At 49.7% G+C, this 17,323-nt stretch overlaps 15 non-coding genes across 15 annotated transcripts; 9 read left to right on the top strand and 6 right to left on the bottom strand.

Moving 5' to 3' along the window:
• The first annotated feature begins 1,238 nt into the window (after nucleotides 1–1,238).
• TRNAK-CUU (transfer RNA lysine (anticodon CUU)) lies at nucleotides 1,239–1,311 on the top strand. Its single transcript has one exon. It is a non-coding gene; the product is annotated as a tRNA-Lys (tRNA).
• Nucleotides 1,312–1,584: 273 nt separating this feature from the next.
• Nucleotides 1,585–1,656, top strand: TRNAG-UCC (transfer RNA glycine (anticodon UCC)). The gene has a single exon. It is a non-coding gene; the product is annotated as a tRNA-Gly (tRNA).
• A 2,229-nt stretch (nucleotides 1,657–3,885) lies between these two features.
• TRNAN-GUU (transfer RNA asparagine (anticodon GUU)) lies at nucleotides 3,886–3,959 on the bottom strand. Its single transcript has one exon. It is a non-coding gene; the product is annotated as a tRNA-Asn (tRNA).
• A 142-nt stretch (nucleotides 3,960–4,101) lies between these two features.
• On the bottom strand, nucleotides 4,102–4,187 carry TRNAY-GUA (transfer RNA tyrosine (anticodon GUA)). Its single transcript is given in 2 exon segments — nucleotides 4,102–4,137; nucleotides 4,151–4,187. It is a non-coding gene; the product is annotated as a tRNA-Tyr (tRNA).
• A 371-nt stretch (nucleotides 4,188–4,558) lies between these two features.
• On the top strand, nucleotides 4,559–4,631 carry TRNAK-CUU (transfer RNA lysine (anticodon CUU)). Its single transcript has one exon. It is a non-coding gene; the product is annotated as a tRNA-Lys (tRNA).
• A 3,247-nt stretch (nucleotides 4,632–7,878) lies between these two features.
• Nucleotides 7,879–7,951, top strand: TRNAK-CUU (transfer RNA lysine (anticodon CUU)). Its single transcript has one exon. It is a non-coding gene; the product is annotated as a tRNA-Lys (tRNA).
• Nucleotides 7,952–8,224: 273 nt separating this feature from the next.
• TRNAG-UCC (transfer RNA glycine (anticodon UCC)) lies at nucleotides 8,225–8,296 on the top strand. The gene has a single exon. It is a non-coding gene; the product is annotated as a tRNA-Gly (tRNA).
• A 2,229-nt stretch (nucleotides 8,297–10,525) lies between these two features.
• On the bottom strand, nucleotides 10,526–10,599 carry TRNAY-GUA (transfer RNA tyrosine (anticodon GUA)). The gene has a single exon. It is a non-coding gene; the product is annotated as a tRNA-Tyr (tRNA).
• Nucleotides 10,600–11,198: 599 nt separating this feature from the next.
• On the top strand, nucleotides 11,199–11,271 carry TRNAK-CUU (transfer RNA lysine (anticodon CUU)). Its single transcript has one exon. It is a non-coding gene; the product is annotated as a tRNA-Lys (tRNA).
• A 273-nt stretch (nucleotides 11,272–11,544) lies between these two features.
• Nucleotides 11,545–11,616, top strand: TRNAG-UCC (transfer RNA glycine (anticodon UCC)). Its single transcript has one exon. It is a non-coding gene; the product is annotated as a tRNA-Gly (tRNA).
• A 2,229-nt stretch (nucleotides 11,617–13,845) lies between these two features.
• Nucleotides 13,846–13,919, bottom strand: TRNAN-GUU (transfer RNA asparagine (anticodon GUU)). The gene has a single exon. It is a non-coding gene; the product is annotated as a tRNA-Asn (tRNA).
• A 142-nt stretch (nucleotides 13,920–14,061) lies between these two features.
• TRNAY-GUA (transfer RNA tyrosine (anticodon GUA)) lies at nucleotides 14,062–14,147 on the bottom strand. Its single transcript is given in 2 exon segments — nucleotides 14,062–14,097; nucleotides 14,111–14,147. It is a non-coding gene; the product is annotated as a tRNA-Tyr (tRNA).
• Nucleotides 14,148–14,518: 371 nt separating this feature from the next.
• Nucleotides 14,519–14,591, top strand: TRNAK-CUU (transfer RNA lysine (anticodon CUU)). Its single transcript has one exon. It is a non-coding gene; the product is annotated as a tRNA-Lys (tRNA).
• A 273-nt stretch (nucleotides 14,592–14,864) lies between these two features.
• TRNAG-UCC (transfer RNA glycine (anticodon UCC)) lies at nucleotides 14,865–14,936 on the top strand. The gene has a single exon. It is a non-coding gene; the product is annotated as a tRNA-Gly (tRNA).
• Nucleotides 14,937–17,165: 2,229 nt separating this feature from the next.
• TRNAY-GUA (transfer RNA tyrosine (anticodon GUA)) lies at nucleotides 17,166–17,239 on the bottom strand. Its single transcript has one exon. It is a non-coding gene; the product is annotated as a tRNA-Tyr (tRNA).
• Nucleotides 17,240–17,323: the final 84 nt, after the last annotated feature.

Below are 17,323 nucleotides of genomic sequence, written 5' to 3'. Positions count from 1 at the left end.
ACACTAGGAGAAATCTAGTCATCCCGTATGTAACTGGAGCGTCGGAAAAACTCAGAAGGATCTTTAAGAAACATTGCATCCCTGTGTACTTCAAGCCCAGCATAGCCCCGGGGCACACGCTTAAACATTGACACTATCTGTATTCCACGTTTTTAACACCTCTATCCAGGCCATTTGACAACAATTGAGGCCTTTGGCCATGTCAATCTAGGCACTTTTAGCTATGCAGGCTTCCTGACACCAACAATGGGATCATGTAAGGTGAAAAAAGGTGCTTCCACAATTCTCACACATCCCCTGGTGTTCAGGTGTGAATAGAAATGCTGGGGTTTGTTCCTGAGACTCAGCGGAAGCGAAGAAGTGGCTTGACTAAACTATGAAAGATCTTGAACATTCCAGAAGAAGAGCAATTGATTGCGACATTATTCTAGTCCGTTTTCAAGGAATGTCTCGAGTGAATGGTTAATCGTCAGCCGTGTGAGACAAGCCAAAGGACGCTATTTGTCTTCTTAGGTTAGGGTGAGACTTGGCAGCGGGCCCTGCTAAGGTAAAGAGAAAGCACGAGCGTCCCTGGGTGGGCTTGAACCACCAACCTTTTGGTTAACAGCCGAACGCGCTAACCGATTGCGCCACAGAGACCACACGACAAGCGTGCTTGAGCTGGCCCAAAGGAGACATGAAAGATGAACTGAAGGTGCCTAAAAAGCTTCCCAATTGCACATTTGTAGAGATAAGAGATTGCCTTCTTTCTAAAAGGCAGAGACGCGGGGTAAAAAGCTCTTCCTGCGAGCCGGAATTGAACCAGCGACATAAGGATTGCTGCTTTGTCTCTACAGTCCTCCGCTGTACCAGCTGAGCTATCGAAGAGAACTGGGAAGCGCACGTGACACCTTGCATGCTAAGCCAGCGCCGTACACTTTGCATTTGACCTTCTCGGTTGAGGTATTGCTTGATGCCGCCTCGGCCGGAAAGGGCAAATGAATGACTTGGCAGATGTTATGTGGGAGGCTACGGCTTGATGTTTTGCACAGAGAGAAAAGGGTTTGGAATCAGCCAGCGCATTTTGTTGTGATCCTCCAAAGTCACAGCAAAAATGGTGATGTAGCGCCCTGACAGCAAGTGAACAGAGTAGTACTTGGAAGCGCATTGAGTTTAGCCAAAGGAATTATGTCGAAAGCTATCAAAAAGTCTGCGGACTCAGGTGGCTGTGAGAGGCCTTGAAGTGCAAAAGTGCTGTAGCCCGGCTAGCTCAGTCGGTAGAGCATGAGACTCTTAATCTCAGGGTCGTGGGTTCGAGCCCCACGTTGGGCGTGGGACACATTCCGTGTCCCTTTTGCCCGAGTGAAAGGCCTTTGCAAAACTTGTATCTCCAGTTCCTTCATGCGCACTGCACAATCACACCTTTACCGTATCTACTGGCTTGGCTTCCTTTCTCTCCACGAATGGGGAAATATTTCTAGCTGATCTTCCTAGTGGTCACTTGGTACGGCAGCGAATGGACCTTGCGCTGGAGGGGGTCCGTGAGTCAATGTCATGTGTGGCCTTAATTGTATAGAGGTAGCAGGATGCCTGGCGCACAGCCTTGCGTTGGTGGTATAGTGGTGAGCATAGCTGCCTTCCAAGCAGTTGACCCGGGTTCGATTCCCGGCCAACGCAATCTCCTTCTTTGCGCCCTTGACAAAATACCACAGGGCCCCAGGTCCTTATCAAAAGCTCCTTAGATGTCTTGCCTTAGTGACGACTGTGGAAATATTCCTCGGCATCCCAACAGGCTCCGGCCTCCTGCTTTAACTCGCTCGCGGGGTACAGCAGTATCAAGCAACAAGGTTCAGGCATTTCAACCACTGATTCCCAAAGAATCAACTCTGTCACACACAGCGTTTCTAAGTATCTGCCTACCATTCTAACACCCTCAACTGGCAAGATAATGCACCATTTGGAAGAATGCTAAAGAATGTGTCAACAAGGAATGTAGACTGAAGTTGGAGCCGGAAGAAACAATCACGTCCCATGATGCCATCGGCCTTTTCACTTGTATACACTTGGCAGAGGCTGTTGAGATTGTGGGAAACATCTGAAAGGAGGTACGTCTCTTGACAGCCAAAAAGAACTAAAGCCTGACCAAGTGCATTCATTGCTGACCCTTGAGCCTTGAATTGTTCCATGGGGAAAAGACCAAGCCGTTTGTAAAGGCATGTGGATTCTACTTGGGTCAAGATTAGAGCATCAGCACCCCACAAGCTTTTAGTGAACCCATAAAGTCAGTGGACAAATACATCAAGTGTACACGGGAAGAGGCACTGAATAGCAAATGCCCCCTTTTGGACGACGTCTTACAAGGCAAGGAAGGGGCTGACTTGGGCATGGAGGTCTCCAGGAAACCTACCCACACAGACCGCTATCTGCCTTTTGACTCACACCACCACCCACTGGAACACGAGCTGGGGGTTCTTAGGACTCTGCAATATCCGGCTGACATGGTAGCAACCAAAAGAGTCTAAAGACAAAAGAACACAGATGCAACGCCACCCTTGCGAGGGACGCTGGCGTGTTTGCCCCGGTTTCCCTTGACTTCGCCCCGCAGCCAGGCACAGTGTATTTCTTCAGCCAAATACACATGCGCGCAAACGCTCCGTGCCTTCAATGACCGGACTAGGGGATGTTTGTTTTTGGAGTTTTCTTGTCGAGCTGGGGATAGGGATGGGGAATTGTAGTAGGATACTCCAAAATGAGAACTTTTCACACTGAAGACATCTAGCTGATCTCTTAGTTAAGCAGTATTGACGTCCTGACTGGCTTGAGGCCCTCAGGTCCACCCACCTGGGGCCTCATGGCAGCCGGCGCCAGGCGAGGCAGCCTGCCTCCAGCCCAGCTGTTCAGTCCTCTCCCAGGAAAGACGCTGAGCCCATGTGCTCGCAGAACATAAATGCCACTCCCAGCATGCCACAGGACTGCCCTCCCTTGCAACTGGCCAGGGCGGTATCCGTATTCACGCTGTTCATTTGCCTAGCCCCTACCCATGTTCTGGAAAGCTCTCACAGCTTCCTGAAGGCGGGAATAACTCAGACAAACTCAAACAACATCAGAGAATCATGAGCAGACCTGACTAATCCATGGCAGCACTCTGTTAAGCAGAATACCACACTGAATTTACCCGACAGCCTCTCTGGTAAGCAGAGACCAACTATACAAATCCTAGCGCATGACTAGGAGAGTGCTACCGTGACATCTCAGGAGGGCTTTGAAAGCTTGTGGCTACCCAGACTGGGTCTTGGTTAAAACCTCCGCAAGGTCAGGGAAACAAACTGGGGAGAAGCAGAACACTAGGAGAAATCTAGTCATCCCGTATGTAACTGGAGCGTCGGAAAAACTCAGAAGGATCTTTAAGAAACATTGCATCCCTGTGTACTTCAAGCCCAGCATAGCCCCGGGGCACACGCTTAAACATTGACACTATCTGTATTCCACGTTTTTAACACCTCTATCCAGGCCATTTGACAACAATTGAGGCCTTTGGCCATGTCAATCTAGGCACTTTTAGCTATGCAGGCTTCCTGACACCAACAATGGGATCATGTAAGGTGAAAAAAGGTGCTTCCACAATTCTCACACATCCCCTGGTGTTCAGGTGTGAATAGAAATGCTGGGGTTTGTTCCTGAGACTCAGCGGAAGCGAAGAAGTGGCTTGACTAAACTATGAAAGATCTTGAACATTCCAGAAGAAGAGCAATTGATTGCGACATTATTCTAGTCCGTTTTCAAGGAATGTCTCGAGTGAATGGTTAATCGTCAGCCGTGTGAGACAAGCCAAAGGATGCTATTTGTCTTCTTAGGTTAGGGTGAGACTTGGCAGCGGGCCCTGCTAAGGTAAAGAGAAAGCACGAGCGTCCCTGAGTGGGCTTGAACCACCAACCTTTCGGTTAACAGCCGAACGCGCTAACCGATTGCGCCACAGAGACCACACGACAAGCGTGCTTGAGCTGGCCCAAAGGAGACATGAAAGATGAACTGAAGGTGCCTAAAAAGCTTCCCAATTGCACATTTGTAGAGATAAGAGATTGCCTTCTTTCTAAAAGGCAGAGACGCGGGGTAAAAAGCTCTTCCTTCGAGCCGGAATTGAACCAGCGACCTAAGGATTGCTGCTTTGTCTCTACAGTCCTCCGCTCTACCAGCTGAGCTATCGAAGGGAACTGGGAAGAGCACGTGACACCTTGCATGCTAAGCCAGCGCCGTACACTTTGCATTTGACCTTCTCGGTTGAGGTATTGCTTGATGCCGCCTCGGCCGGAAAGGGCAAATGAATGACTTGGCAGATGTTATGTGGGAGGCTACGGCTTGATGTTTTGCACAGAGAGAAAAGGGTTTGGAATCAGCCAGCGCATTTTGTTGTGATCCTCCAAAGTCACAGCAAAAATGGTGATGTAGCGCCCTGACAGCAAGTGAACAGAGTAGTACTTGGAAGCGCATTGAGTTTAGCCAAAGGAATTATGTCGAAAGCTATCAAAAAGTCTGCGGACTCAGGTGGCTGTGAGAGGCCTTGAAGTGCAAAAGTGCTGTAGCCCGGCTAGCTCAGTCGGTAGAGCATGAGACTCTTAATCTCAGGGTCGTGGGTTCGAGCCCCACGTTGGGCGTGGGACACATTCCGTGTCCCTTTTGCCCGAGTGAAAGGCCTTTGCAAAACTTGTATCTCCAGTTCCTTCATGCGCACTGCACAATCACACCTTTACCGTATCTACTGGCTTGGCTTCCTTTCTCTCCACGAATGGGGAAATATTTCTAGCTGATCTTCCTAGTGGTCACTTGGTACGGCAGCGAATGGACCTTGCGCTGGAGGGGGTCCGTGAGTCAATGTCATGTGTGGCCTTAATTGTATAGAGGTAGCAGGATGCCTGGCGCACAGCCTTGTGTTGGTGGTATAGTGGTGAGCATAGCTGCCTTCCAAGCAGTTGACCCGGGTTCGATTCCCGGCCAACGCAATCTCCTTCTTTGCGCCCTTGACAAAATACCACAGGGCCCCAGGTCCTTATCAAAAGCTCCTTAGATGTCTTGCCTTAGTGACGACTGTGGAAATATTCCTCGGCATCCCAACAGGCTCCGGCCTCCTGCTTTAACTCGCTCGCGGGGTACAGCAGTATCAAGCAACAAGGTTCAGGCATTTCAACCACTGATTCCCAAAGAATCAACTCTGTCACACACAGCGTTTCTAAGTATCTGCCTACCATTCTAACACCCTCAACTGGCAAGATAATGCACCATTTGGAAGAATGCTAAAGAATGTGTCAACAAGGAATGTAGACTGAAGTTGGAGCCGGAAGAAACAATCACGTCCCATGATGCCATCGGCCTTTTCACTTGTATACACTTGGCAGAGGCTGTTGAGATTGTGGGAAACATCTGAAAGGAGGTACGTCTCTTGACAGCCAAAAAGAACTAAAGCCTGACCAAGTGCATTCATTGCTGACCCTTGAGCCTTGAATTGTTCCATGGGGAAAAGACCAAGCCGTTTGTAAAGGCATGTGGATTCTACTTGGGTCAAGATTAGAGCATCAGCACCCCACAAGCTTTTAGTGAACCCATAAAGTCAGTGGACAAATACATCAAGTGTACACGGGAAGAGGCACTGAATAGCAAATGCCCCCTTTTGGACGGCGTCTTACAAGGCAAGGAAGGGGCTGACTTGGGCATGGAGGTCTCCAGGAAACCTACCCACACAGACCGCTATCTGCCTTTTGACTCACACCACCACCCACTGGAACACGAGCTGGGGGTTCTTAGGACTCTGCAATATCCGGCTGACATGGTAGCAACCAAAAGAGTCTAAAGACAAAAGAACACAGATGCAACGCCACCCTTGCGAGGGACGCTGGCGTGTTTGCCCCGGTTTCCCTTGACTTCGCCCCGCAGCCAGGCACAGTGTATTTCTTCAGCCAAATACACACGCGCGCAAACGCTCCTTGCCTTCAATGACCGGACTAGGGGATGTTTGTTTTTGGAGTTTTCTTGTCGAGCTGGGGATAGGGATGGGGAATTGTAGTAGGATACTCCAAAATGAGAACTTTTCACACTGAAGACATCTAGCTGATCTCTTAGTTAAGCAGTATTGACGTCCTGACTGGCTTGAGGCCCTCAGGTCCACCCACCTGGGGCCTCATGGCAGCCGGCGCCAGGCGAGGCAGCCTGCCTCCAGCCCAGCTGTTCAGTCCTCTCCCAGGAAAGACGCTGAGCCCATGTGCTCGCAGAACATAAATGCCACTCCCAGCATGCCACAGGACTGCCCTCCCTTGCAACTGGCCAGGGCGGTATCCGTATTCACGCTGTTCATTTGCCTAGCCCCTACCCATGTTCTGGAAAGCTCTCACAGCTTCCTGAAGGCGGGAATAACTCAGACAAACTCAAACAACATCAGAGAATCATGAGCAGACCTGACTAATCCATGGCAGCACTCTGTTAAGCAGAATACCACACTGAATTTACCCGACAGCCTCTCTGGTAAGCAGAGACCAACTATACAAATCCTAGCGCATGACTAGGAGAGTGCTACCGTGACATCTCAGGAGGGCTTTGAAAGCTTGTGGCTACCCAGACTGGGTCTTGGTTAAAACCTCCGCAAGGTCAGGGAAACAAACTGGGGAGAAGCAGAACACTAGGAGAAATCTAGTCATCCCGTATGTAACTGGAGCGTCGGAAAAACTCAGAAGGATCTTTAAGAAACATTGCATCCCTGTGTACTTCAAGCCCAGCATAGCCCCGGGGCACACGCTTAAACATTGACACTATCTGTATTCCACGTTTTTAACACCTCTATCCAGGCCATTTGACAACAATTGAGGCCTTTGGCCATGTCAATCTAGGCACTTTTAGCTATGCAGGCTTCCTGACACCAACAATGGGATCATGTAAGGTGAAAAAAGGTGCTTCCACAATTCTCACACATCCCCTGGTGTTCAGGTGTGAATAGAAATGCTGGGGTTTGTTCCTGAGACTCAGCGGAAGCGAAGAAGTGGCTTGACTAAACTATGAAAGATCTTGAACATTCCAGAAGAAGAGCAATTGATTGCGACATTATTCTAGTCCGTTTTCAAGGAATGTCTCGAGTGAATGGTTAATCGTCAGCCGTGTGAGACAAGCCAAAGGACGCTATTTGTCTTCTTAGGTTAGGGTGAGACTTGGCAGCGGGCCCTGCTAAGGTAAAGAGAAAGCACGAGCGTCCCTGGGTGGGCTTGAACCACCAACCTTTTGGTTAACAGCCGAACGCACTAACCGATTGCGCCACAGAGACCACACGACAAGCGTGCTTGAGCTGGCCCAAAGGAGACATGAAAGATGAACTGAAGGTGCCTAAAAAGCTTCCCAATTGCACATTTGTAGAGATAAGAGATTGCCTTCTTTCTAAAAGGCAGAGACGCGGGGTAAAAAGCTCTTCCTGCGAGCCGGAATTGAACCAGCGACCTAAGGATTGCTGCTTTGTCTCTACAGTCCTCCGCTGTACCAGCTGAGCTATCGAAGAGAACTGGGAAGCGCACGTGACACCTTGCATGCTAAGCCAGCGCCGTACACTTTGCATTTGACCTTCTCGGTTGAGGTATTGCTTGATGCCGCCTCGGCCGGAAAGGGCAAATGAATGACTTGGCAGATGTTATGTGGGAGGCTACGGCTTGATGTTTTGCACAGAGAGAAAAGGGTTTGGAATCAGCCAGCGCATTTTGTTGTGATCCTCCAAAGTCACAGCAAAAATGGTGATGTAGCGCCCTGACAGCAAGTGAACAGAGTAGTACTTGGAAGCGCATTGAGTTTAGCCAAAGGAATTATGTCGAAAGCTATCAAAAAGTCTGCGGACTCAGGTGGCTGTGAGAGGCCTTGAAGTGCAAAAGTGCTGTAGCCCGGCTAGCTCAGTCGGTAGAGCATGAGACTCTTAATCTCAGGGTCGTGGGTTCGAGCCCCACGTTGGGCGTGGGACACATTCCGTGTCCCTTTTGCCCGAGTGAAAGGCCTTTGCAAAACTTGTATCTCCAGTTCCTTCATGCGCACTGCACAATCACACCTTTACCGTATCTACTGGCTTGGCTTCCTTTCTCTCCACGAATGGGGAAATATTTCTAGCTGATCTTCCTAGTGGTCACTTGGTACAGCAGCGAATGGACCTTGCGCTGGAGGGGGTCCGTGAGTCAATGTCATGTGTGGCCTTAATTGTATAGAGGTAGCAGGATGCCTGGCGCACAGCCTTGCGTTGGTGGTATAGTGGTGAGCATAGCTGCCTTCCAAGCAGTTGACCCGGGTTCGATTCCCGGCCAACGCAATCTCCTTCTTTGCGCCCTTGACAAAATACCACAGGGCCCCAGGTCCTTATCAAAAGCTCCTTAGATGTCTTGCCTTAGTGACGACTGTGGAAATATTCCTCGGCATCCCAACAGGCTCCGGCCTCCTGCTTTAACTCGCTCGCGGGGTACAGCAGTATCAAGCAACAAGGTTCAGGCATTTCAACCACTGATTCCCAAAGAATCAACTCTGTCACACACAGCGTTTCTAAGTATCTGCCTACCATTCTAACACCCTCAACTGGCAAGATAATGCACCATTTGGAAGAATGCTAAAGAATGTGTCAACAAGGAATGTAGACTGAAGTTGGAGCCGGAAGAAACAATCACGTCCCATGATGCCATCGGCCTTTTCACTTGTATACACTTGGCAGAGGCTGTTGAGATTCTGGGAAACATCTGAAAGGAGGTACGTCTCTTGACAGCCAAAAAGAACTAAAGCCTGACCAAGTGCATTCATTGCTGACCCTTGAGCCTTGAATTGTTCCATGGGGAAAAGACCAAGCCGTTTGTAAAGGCATGTGGATTCTACTTGGGTCAAGATTAGAGCATCAGCACCCCACAAGCTTTTAGTGAACCCATAAAGTCAGTGGACAAATACATCAAGTGTACACGGGAAGAGGCACTGAATAGCAAATGCCCCCTTTTGGACGGCGTCTTACAAGGCAAGGAAGGGGCTGACTTGGGCATGGAGGTCTCCAGGAAACCTACCCACACAGACCGCTATCTGCCTTTTGACTCACACCACCACCCACTGGAACACGAGCTGGGGGTTCTTAGGACTCTGCAATATCCGGCTGACATGGTAGCAACCAAAAGAGTCTAAAGACAAAAGAACACAGATGCAACGCCACCCTTGCGAGGGACGCTGGCGTGTTTGCCCCGGTTTCCCTTGACTTCGCCCCGCAGCCAGGCACAGTGTATTTCTTCAGCCAAATACACACGCGCGCAAACGCTCCTTGCCTTCAATGACCGGACTAGGGGATGTTTGTTTTTGGAGTTTTCTTGTCGAGCTGGGGATAGGGATGGGGAATTGTAGTAGGATACTCCAAAATGAGAACTTTTCACACTGAAGACATCTAGCTGATCTCTTAGTTAAGCAGTATTGATGTCCTGACTGGCTTGAGGCCCTCAGGTCCACCCACCTGGGGCCTCATGGCAGCCGGCGCCAGGCGAGGCAGCCTGCCTCCAGCCCAGCTGTTCAGTCCTCTCCCAGGAAAGACGCTGAGCCCATGTGCTCGCAGAACATAAATGCCACTCCCAGCATGCCACAGGACTGCCCTCCCTTGCAACTGGCCAGGGCGGTATCCGTATTCACGCTGTTCATTTGCCTAGCCCCTACCCATGTTCTGGAAAGCTCTCACAGCTTCCTGAAGGCGGGAATAACTCAGACAAACTCAAACAACATCAGAGAATCATGAGCAGACCTGACTAATCCATGGCAGCACTCTGTTAAGCAGAATACCACACTGAATTTACCCGACAGCCTCTCTGGTAAGCAGAGACCAACTATACAAATCCTAGCGCATGACTAGGAGAGTGCTACCGTGACATCTCAGGAGGGCTTTGAAAGCTTGTGGCTACCCAGACTGGGTCTTGGTTAAAACCTCCGCAAGGTCAGGGAAACAAACTGGGGAGAAGCAGAACACTAGGAGAAATCTAGTCATCCCGTATGTAACTGGAGCGTCGGAAAAACTCAGAAGGATCTTTAAGAAACATTGCATCCCTGTGTACTTCAAGCCCAGCATAGCCCCGGGGCACACGCTTAAACATTGACACTATCTGTATTCCACGTTTTTAACACCTCTATCCAGGCCATTTGACAACAATTGAGGCCTTTGGCCATGTCAATCTAGGCACTTTTAGCTATGCAGGCTTCCTGACACCAACAATGGGATCATGTAAGGTGAAAAAAGGTGCTTCCACAATTCTCACACATCCCCTGGTGTTCAGGTGTGAATAGAAATGCTGGGGTTTGTTCCTGAGACTCAGCGGAAGCGAAGAAGTGGCTTGACTAAACTATGAAAGATCTTAAACATTCCAGAAGAAGAGCAATTGATTGCGACATTATTCTAGTCCGTTTTCAAGGAATGTCTCGAGTGAATGGTTAATCGTCAGCCGTGTGAGACAAGCCAAAGGACGCTATTTGTCTTCTTAGGTTAGGGTGAGACTTGGCAGCGGGCCCTGCTAAGGTAAAGAGAAAGCACGAGCGTCCCTGGGTGGGCTTGAACCACCAACCTTTTAGTTTACAGCCAAACGCGCTAACCGATTGCGCCACAGAGACCACACGACAAGTGTGCTTGAGCTGGCCCAAAGGAGACATAAAAGATGAACTGAAGGTGCCTAAAGAGCTTCCCAATTGCACATTTGTAGAGATAAGAGATTGCCTTCTTTCTAAAAGGCAGAGACGCGGGGTGAAAAGCTCTTCCTTCGAGCCGGAATTGAACCAGCGACATAAGGATTGCTGCTTTGTCTCTACAGTCCTCCGCTCTACCAGCTGAGCTATCGAAGGGAACTGGAAAGTACCAGTGACACCTTGCATGCTAAGCCAGCGCCGTACACTTTGCATTTGACCTTCTCGGTTGAGGTATTGCTTGATGCCGCCTCGGCCGGAAAGGGCAAATGAATGACTTGGCAGATGTTATGTGGGAGGCTATGGCTTGATGTTTTGCACAGAGAGAAAAGGGTTTGGAATCAGCCAGCGCATTTTGTTGTGATCCTTCAAAGTCACAGCAAAAATGGTGATGTAGCGCCCTGACAGCAAGTGAACAGAGTAGTACTTGGAAGCGCATTGAGTTTAGCCAAAGGAATTATGTCGAAAGCTATCAAAAAGTCTGCGGACTCAGGTGGCTGTGAGAGGCCTTGAAGTGCAAAAGTGCTGTAGCCCGGCTAGCTCAGTCGGTAGAGCATGAGACTCTTAATCTCAGGGTCGTGGGTTCGAGCCCCACGTTGGGCGTGGGACACATTCCGTGTCCCTTTTGCCCGAGTGAAAGGCCTTTGCAAAACTTGTATCTCCAGTTCCTTCATGCGCACTGCACAATCACACCTTTACCGTATCTACTGGCTTGGCTTCCTTTCTCTCCACGAATGGGGAAATATTTCTAGCTGATCTTCCTAGTGGTCACTTGGTACGGCAGCGAATGGACCTTGCGCTGGAGGGGGTCCGTGAGTCAATGTCATGTGTGGCCTTAATTGTATAGAGGTAGCAGGATGCCTAGCCCACAGCCTTGCGTTGGTGGTATAGTGGTGAGCATAGCTGCCTTCCAAGCAGTTGACCCGGGTTCGATTCCCGGCCAACGCAATCTCCTTCTTTGCGCCCTTGACAAAATACCACAGGGCCCCAGGTCCTTATCAAAAGCTCCTTAGATGTCTTGCCTTAGTGACGACTGTGGAAATATTCCTCGGCATCCCAACAGGCTCCGGTCTCCTGCTTTAACTCGCTCGCGGGGTACAGCAGTATCAAGCAACAAGGTTCAGGCATTTCAACCACTGATTCCCAAAGAATCAACTCTGTCACACACAGCGTTTCTAAGTATCTGCCTACCATTCTAACACCCTCAACTGGCAAGATAATGCACCATTTGGAAGAATTCTAAAGAATGTGTCAACAAGGAATGTAGACTGAAGTTGGAGCCGGAAGAAACAATCACGTCCCATGATGCCATCGGCCTTTTCACTTGTATACACTTGGCAGAGGCTGTTGAGATTGTGGGAAACATCTGAAAGGAGGTAAGTCTCTTGACAGCCAAAAAGAACTAAAGCCTGACCAAGTGCATTCATTGCTGACCCTTGAGCCTTGAATTGTTCCATGGGGAAAAGACCAAGCCGTTTGTAAAGGCATGTGGATTCTACTTGGGTCAAGGTTAGAGCATCAGCACCCCACAAGCTTTTAGTGAACCCATAAAGTCAGTGGACAAATACATCAAGTGTACACGGGAAGAGGCACTGAATAGCAAATGCCCCCTTTTGGACGGCGTCTTACAAGGCAAGGAAGGGGCTGACTTGGGCATGGAGGTCTCCAGGAAACCTACCCACACAGACCGCTATCTGCCTTTTGACTCACACCACCACCCACTGGAACACGAGCTGGGGGTTCTTAGGACTCTGCAATATCCGGCTGACATGGTAGCAACCAAAAGAGTCTAAAGACAAAAGAACACAGATGCAACGCCACCCTTGCGAGGGACGCTGGCGTGTTTGCCCCGGTTTCCCTTGACTTCGCCCTGCAGCCAGGCACAGTGTATTTCTTCAGCCAAATACACACGCGCGCAAACGCTCCTTGCCTTCAATGACCGGACTAGGGGATGTTTGTTTTTGGAGTTTTCTTGTCGAGCTGGGGATAGGGATGGGGAATTGTAGTAGGATACTCCAAAATGAGAACTTTTCACACTGAAGACATCTAGCTGATCTCTTAGTTAAGCAGTATTGACGTCCTGACTGGCTTGAGGCCCTCAGGTCCACCCACCTGGGGCCTCATGGCAGCCGGCGCCAGGCGAGGCAGCCTGCCTCCAGCCCAGCTGTTCAGTCCTCTCCCAGGAAAGACGCTGAGCCCATGTGCTCGCAGAACATAAATGCCACTCCCAGCATGCCACAGGACTGCCCTCCCTTGCAACTGGCCAGGGCGGTATCCGTATTCACGCTGTTCATTTGCCTAGCCCCTACCCATGTTCTGGAAAGCTCTCACAGCTTCCTGAAGGCGGGAATAACTCAGACAAACTCAAACAACATCAGAGAATCATGAGCAGACCTGACTAATCCATGGCAGCACTCTGTTAAGCAGAATACCACACTGAATTTACCCGACAGCCTCTCTGGTAAGCAGAGACCAACTATACAAATCCTAGCGCATGACTAGGAGAGTGCTACCGTGACATCTCAGGAGGGCTTTGAAAGCTTGTGGCTACCCAGACTGGGTCTTGGTTAAAACCTCCGCAAGGTCAGGGAAACAAACTGGGGAGAAGCAGAACACTAGGAGAAATCTAGTCATCCCGTATGTAACTGGAGCGTCGGAAAAACTCAGAAGGATCTTTAAGAAACATTGCATCCCTGTGTACTTCAAGCCCAGCATAGCCCCGGGGCACACGCTTAAACATTGACACTATCTGTATTCCACGTTTTTAACACCTCTATCCAGGCCATTTGACAACAATTGAGGCCTTTGGCCATGTCAATCTAGGCACTTTTAGCTATGCAGGCTTCCTGACACCAACAATGGGATCATGTAAGGTGAAAAAAGGTGCTTCCACAATTCTCACACATCCCCTGGTGTTCAGGTGTGAATAGAAATGCTGGGGTTTGTTCCTGAGACTCAGCGGAAGCGAAGAAGTGGCTTGACTAAACTATGAAAGATCTTGAACATTCCAGAAGAAGAGCAATTGATTGCGACATTATTCTAGTCCGTTTTCAAGGAATGTCTCGAGTGAATGGTTAATCGTCAGCCGTGTGAGACAAGCCAAAGGACGCTATTTGTCTTCTTAGGTTAGGGTGAGACTTGGCAGCGGGCCCTGCTAAGGTAAAGAGAAAGCACGAGCGTCCCTGGGTGGGCTTGAACCACCAACCTTTCGGTTAACAGCCGAACGCGCTAACCGATTGCGCCACAGAGACCACACGACAAGCGTGCTTGAGCTGGCCCAAAGGAGACATGAAAGATGAACTGAAGGTGCCTAAAAAGCTTCCCAATTGCACATTTGTAGAGATAAGAGATTGCCTTCTTTCTAAAAGGCAGAGACGCGGGGTAAAAAGCTCTTCCTTCGAGCCGGAATTGAACCAGCGACCTAAGGATTGCTGCTTTGTCTCTACAGTCCTCCGCTCTACCAGCTGAGCTATCGAAGGGAACTGGGAAGCGCACGTGACACCTTGCATGCTAAGCCAGCGCCGTACACTTTGCATTTGACCTTCTCGGTTGAGGTATTGCTTGATGCCGCCTCGGCCGGAAAGGGCAAATGAATGACTTGGCAGATGTTATGTGGGAGGCTACGGCTTGATGTTTTGCACAGAGAGAAAAGGGTTTGGAATCAGCCAGCGCATTTTGTTGTGATCCTCCAAAGTCACAGCAAAAATGGTGATGTAGCGCCCTGACAGCAAGTGAACAGAGTAGTACTTGGAAGCGCATTGAGTTTAGCCAAAGGAATTATGTCGAAAGCTATCAAAAAGTCTGCGGACTCAGGTGGCTGTGAGAGGCCTTGAAGTGCAAAAGTGCTGTAGCCCGGCTAGCTCAGTCGGTAGAGCATGAGACTCTTAATCTCAGGGTCGTGGGTTCGAGCCCCACGTTGGGCGTGGGACACATTCCGTGTCCCTTTTGCCCGAGTGAAAGGCCTTTGCAAAACTTGTATCTCCAGTTCCTTCATGCGCACTGCACAATCACACCTTTACCGTATCTACTGGCTTGGCTTCCTTTCTCTCCACGAATGGGGAAATATTTCTAGCTGATCTTCCTAGTGGTCACTTGGTACGGCAGCGAATGGACCTTGCGCTGGAGGGGGTCCGTGAGTCAATGTCATGTGTGGCCTTAATTGTATAGAGGTAGCAGGATGCCTGGCGCACAGCCTTGCGTTGGTGGTATAGTGGTGAGCATAGCTGCCTTCCAAGCAGTTGACCCGGGTTCGATTCCCGGCCAACGCAATCTCCTTCTTTGCGCCCTTGACAAAATACCACAGGGCCCCAGGTCCTTATCAAAAGCTCCTTAGATGTCTTGCCTTAGTGACGACTGTGGAAATATTCCTCGGCATCCCAACAGGCTCCGGCCTCCTGCTTTAACTCGCTCGCGGGGTACAGCAGTATCAAGCAACAAGGTTCAGGCATTTCAACCACTGATTCCCAAAGAATCAACTCTGTCACACACAGCGTTTCTAAGTATCTGCCTACCATTCTAACACCCTCAACTGGCAAGATAATGCACCATTTGGAAGAATGCTAAAGAATGTGTCAACAAGGAATGTAGACTGAAGTTGGAGCCGGAAGAAACAATCACGTCCCATGATGCCATCGGCCTTTTCACTTGTATACACTTGGCAGAGGCTGTTGAGATTCTGGGAAACATCTGAAAGGAGGTACGTCTCTTGACAGCCAAAAAGAACTAAAGCCTGACCAAGTGCATTCATTGCTGACCCTTGAGCCTTGAATTGTTCCATGGGGAAAAGACCAAGCCGTTTGTAAAGGCATGTGGATTCTACTTGGGTCAAGATTAGAGCATCAGCACCCCACAAGCTTTTAGTGAACCCATAAAGTCAGTGGACAAATACATCAAGTGTACACGGGAAGAGGCACTGAATAGCAAATGCCCCCTTTTGGACGGCGTCTTACAAGGCAAGGAAGGGGCTGACTTGGGCATGGAGGTCTCCAGGAAACCTACCCACACAGACCGCTATCTGCCTTTTGACTCACACCACCACCCACTGGAACACGAGCTGGGGGTTCTTAGGACTCTGCAATATCCGGCTGACATGGTAGCAACCAAAAGAGTCTAAAGACAAAAGAACACAGATGCAACGCCACCCTTGCGAGGGACGCTGGCGTGTTTGCCCCGGTTTCCCTTGACTTCGCCCCGCAGCCAGGCACAGTGTATTTCTTCAGCCAAATACACACGCGCGCAAACGCTCCTTGCCTTCAATGACCGGACTAGGGGATGTTTGTTTTTGGAGTTTTCTTGTCGAGCTGGGGATAGGGATGGGGAATTGTAGTAGGATACTCCAAAATGAGAACTTTTCACACTGAAGACATCTAGCTGATCTCTTAGTTAAGCAGTATTGATGTCCTGACTGGCTTGAGGCCCTCAGGTCCACCCACCTGGGGCCTCATGGCAGCCGGCGCCAGGCGAGGCAGCCTGCCTCCAGCCCAGCTGTTCAGTCCTCTCCCAGGAAAGACGCTGAGCCCATGTGCTCGCAGAACATAAATGCCACTCCCAGCATGCCACAGGACTGCCCTCCCTTGCAACTGGCCAGGGCGGTATCCGTATTCACGCTGTTCATTTGCCTAGCCCCTACCCATGTTCTGGAAAGCTCTCACAGCTTCCTGAAGGCGGGAATAACTCAGACAAACTCAAACAACATCAGAGAATCATGAGCAGACCTGACTAATCCATGGCAGCACTCTGTTAAGCAGAATACCACACTGAATTTACCCGACAGCCTCTCTGGTAAGCAGAGACCAACTATACAAATCCTAGCGCATGACTAGGAGAGTGCTACCGTGACATCTCAGGAGGGCTTTGAAAGCTTGTGGCTACCCAGACTGGGTCTTGGTTAAAACCTCCGCAAGGTCAGGGAAACAAACTGGGGAGAAGCAGAACACTAGGAGAAATCTAGTCATCCCGTATGTAACTGGAGCGTCGGAAAAACTCAGAAGGATCTTTAAGAAACATTGCATCCCTGTGTACTTCAAGCCCAGCATAGCCCCGGGGCACACGCTTAAACATTGACACTATCTGTATTCCACGTTTTTAACACCTCTATCCAGGCCATTTGACAACAATTGAGGCCTTTGGCCATGTCAATCTAGGCACTTTTAGCTATGCAGGCTTCCTGACACCAACAATGGGATCATGTAAGGTGAAAAAAGGTGCTTCCACAATTCTCACACATCCCCTGGTGTTCAGGTGTGAATAGAAATGCTGGGGTTTGTTCCTGAGACTCAGCGGAAGCGAAGAAGTGGCTTGACTAAACTATGAAAGATCTTAAACATTCCAGAAGAAGAGCAATTGATTGCGACATTATTCTAGTCCGTTTTCAAGGAATGTCTCGAGTGAATGGTTAATCGTCAGCCGTGTGAGACAAGCCAAAGGACGCTATTTGTCTTCTTAGGTTAGGGTGAGACTTGGCAGCGGGCCCTGCTAAGGTAAAGAGAAAGCACGAGCGTCCCTGGGTGGGCTTGAACCACCAACCTTTTAGTTTACAGCCAAACGCGCTAACCGATTGCGCCACAGAGACCACACGACAAGTGTGCTTGAGCTGGCCCAAAGGAGACATAAAAGATGAACTGAAGGTGCCTAAAGAGCTTCCCAATTGCACATT

This window comes from Staurois parvus, unplaced genomic scaffold, assembly GCF_062004578.1.
Source record: "Staurois parvus isolate SC_StPar_1 unplaced genomic scaffold, SC_StPar_1.0 ptg002181l, whole genome shotgun sequence".
Classification (NCBI taxonomy): domain Eukaryota; kingdom Metazoa; phylum Chordata; class Amphibia; order Anura; family Ranidae; genus Staurois; species Staurois parvus.
Note: the sequence above shows the minus strand (reverse complement) of the source record. Positions and strands in the feature narration are given on the sequence as shown.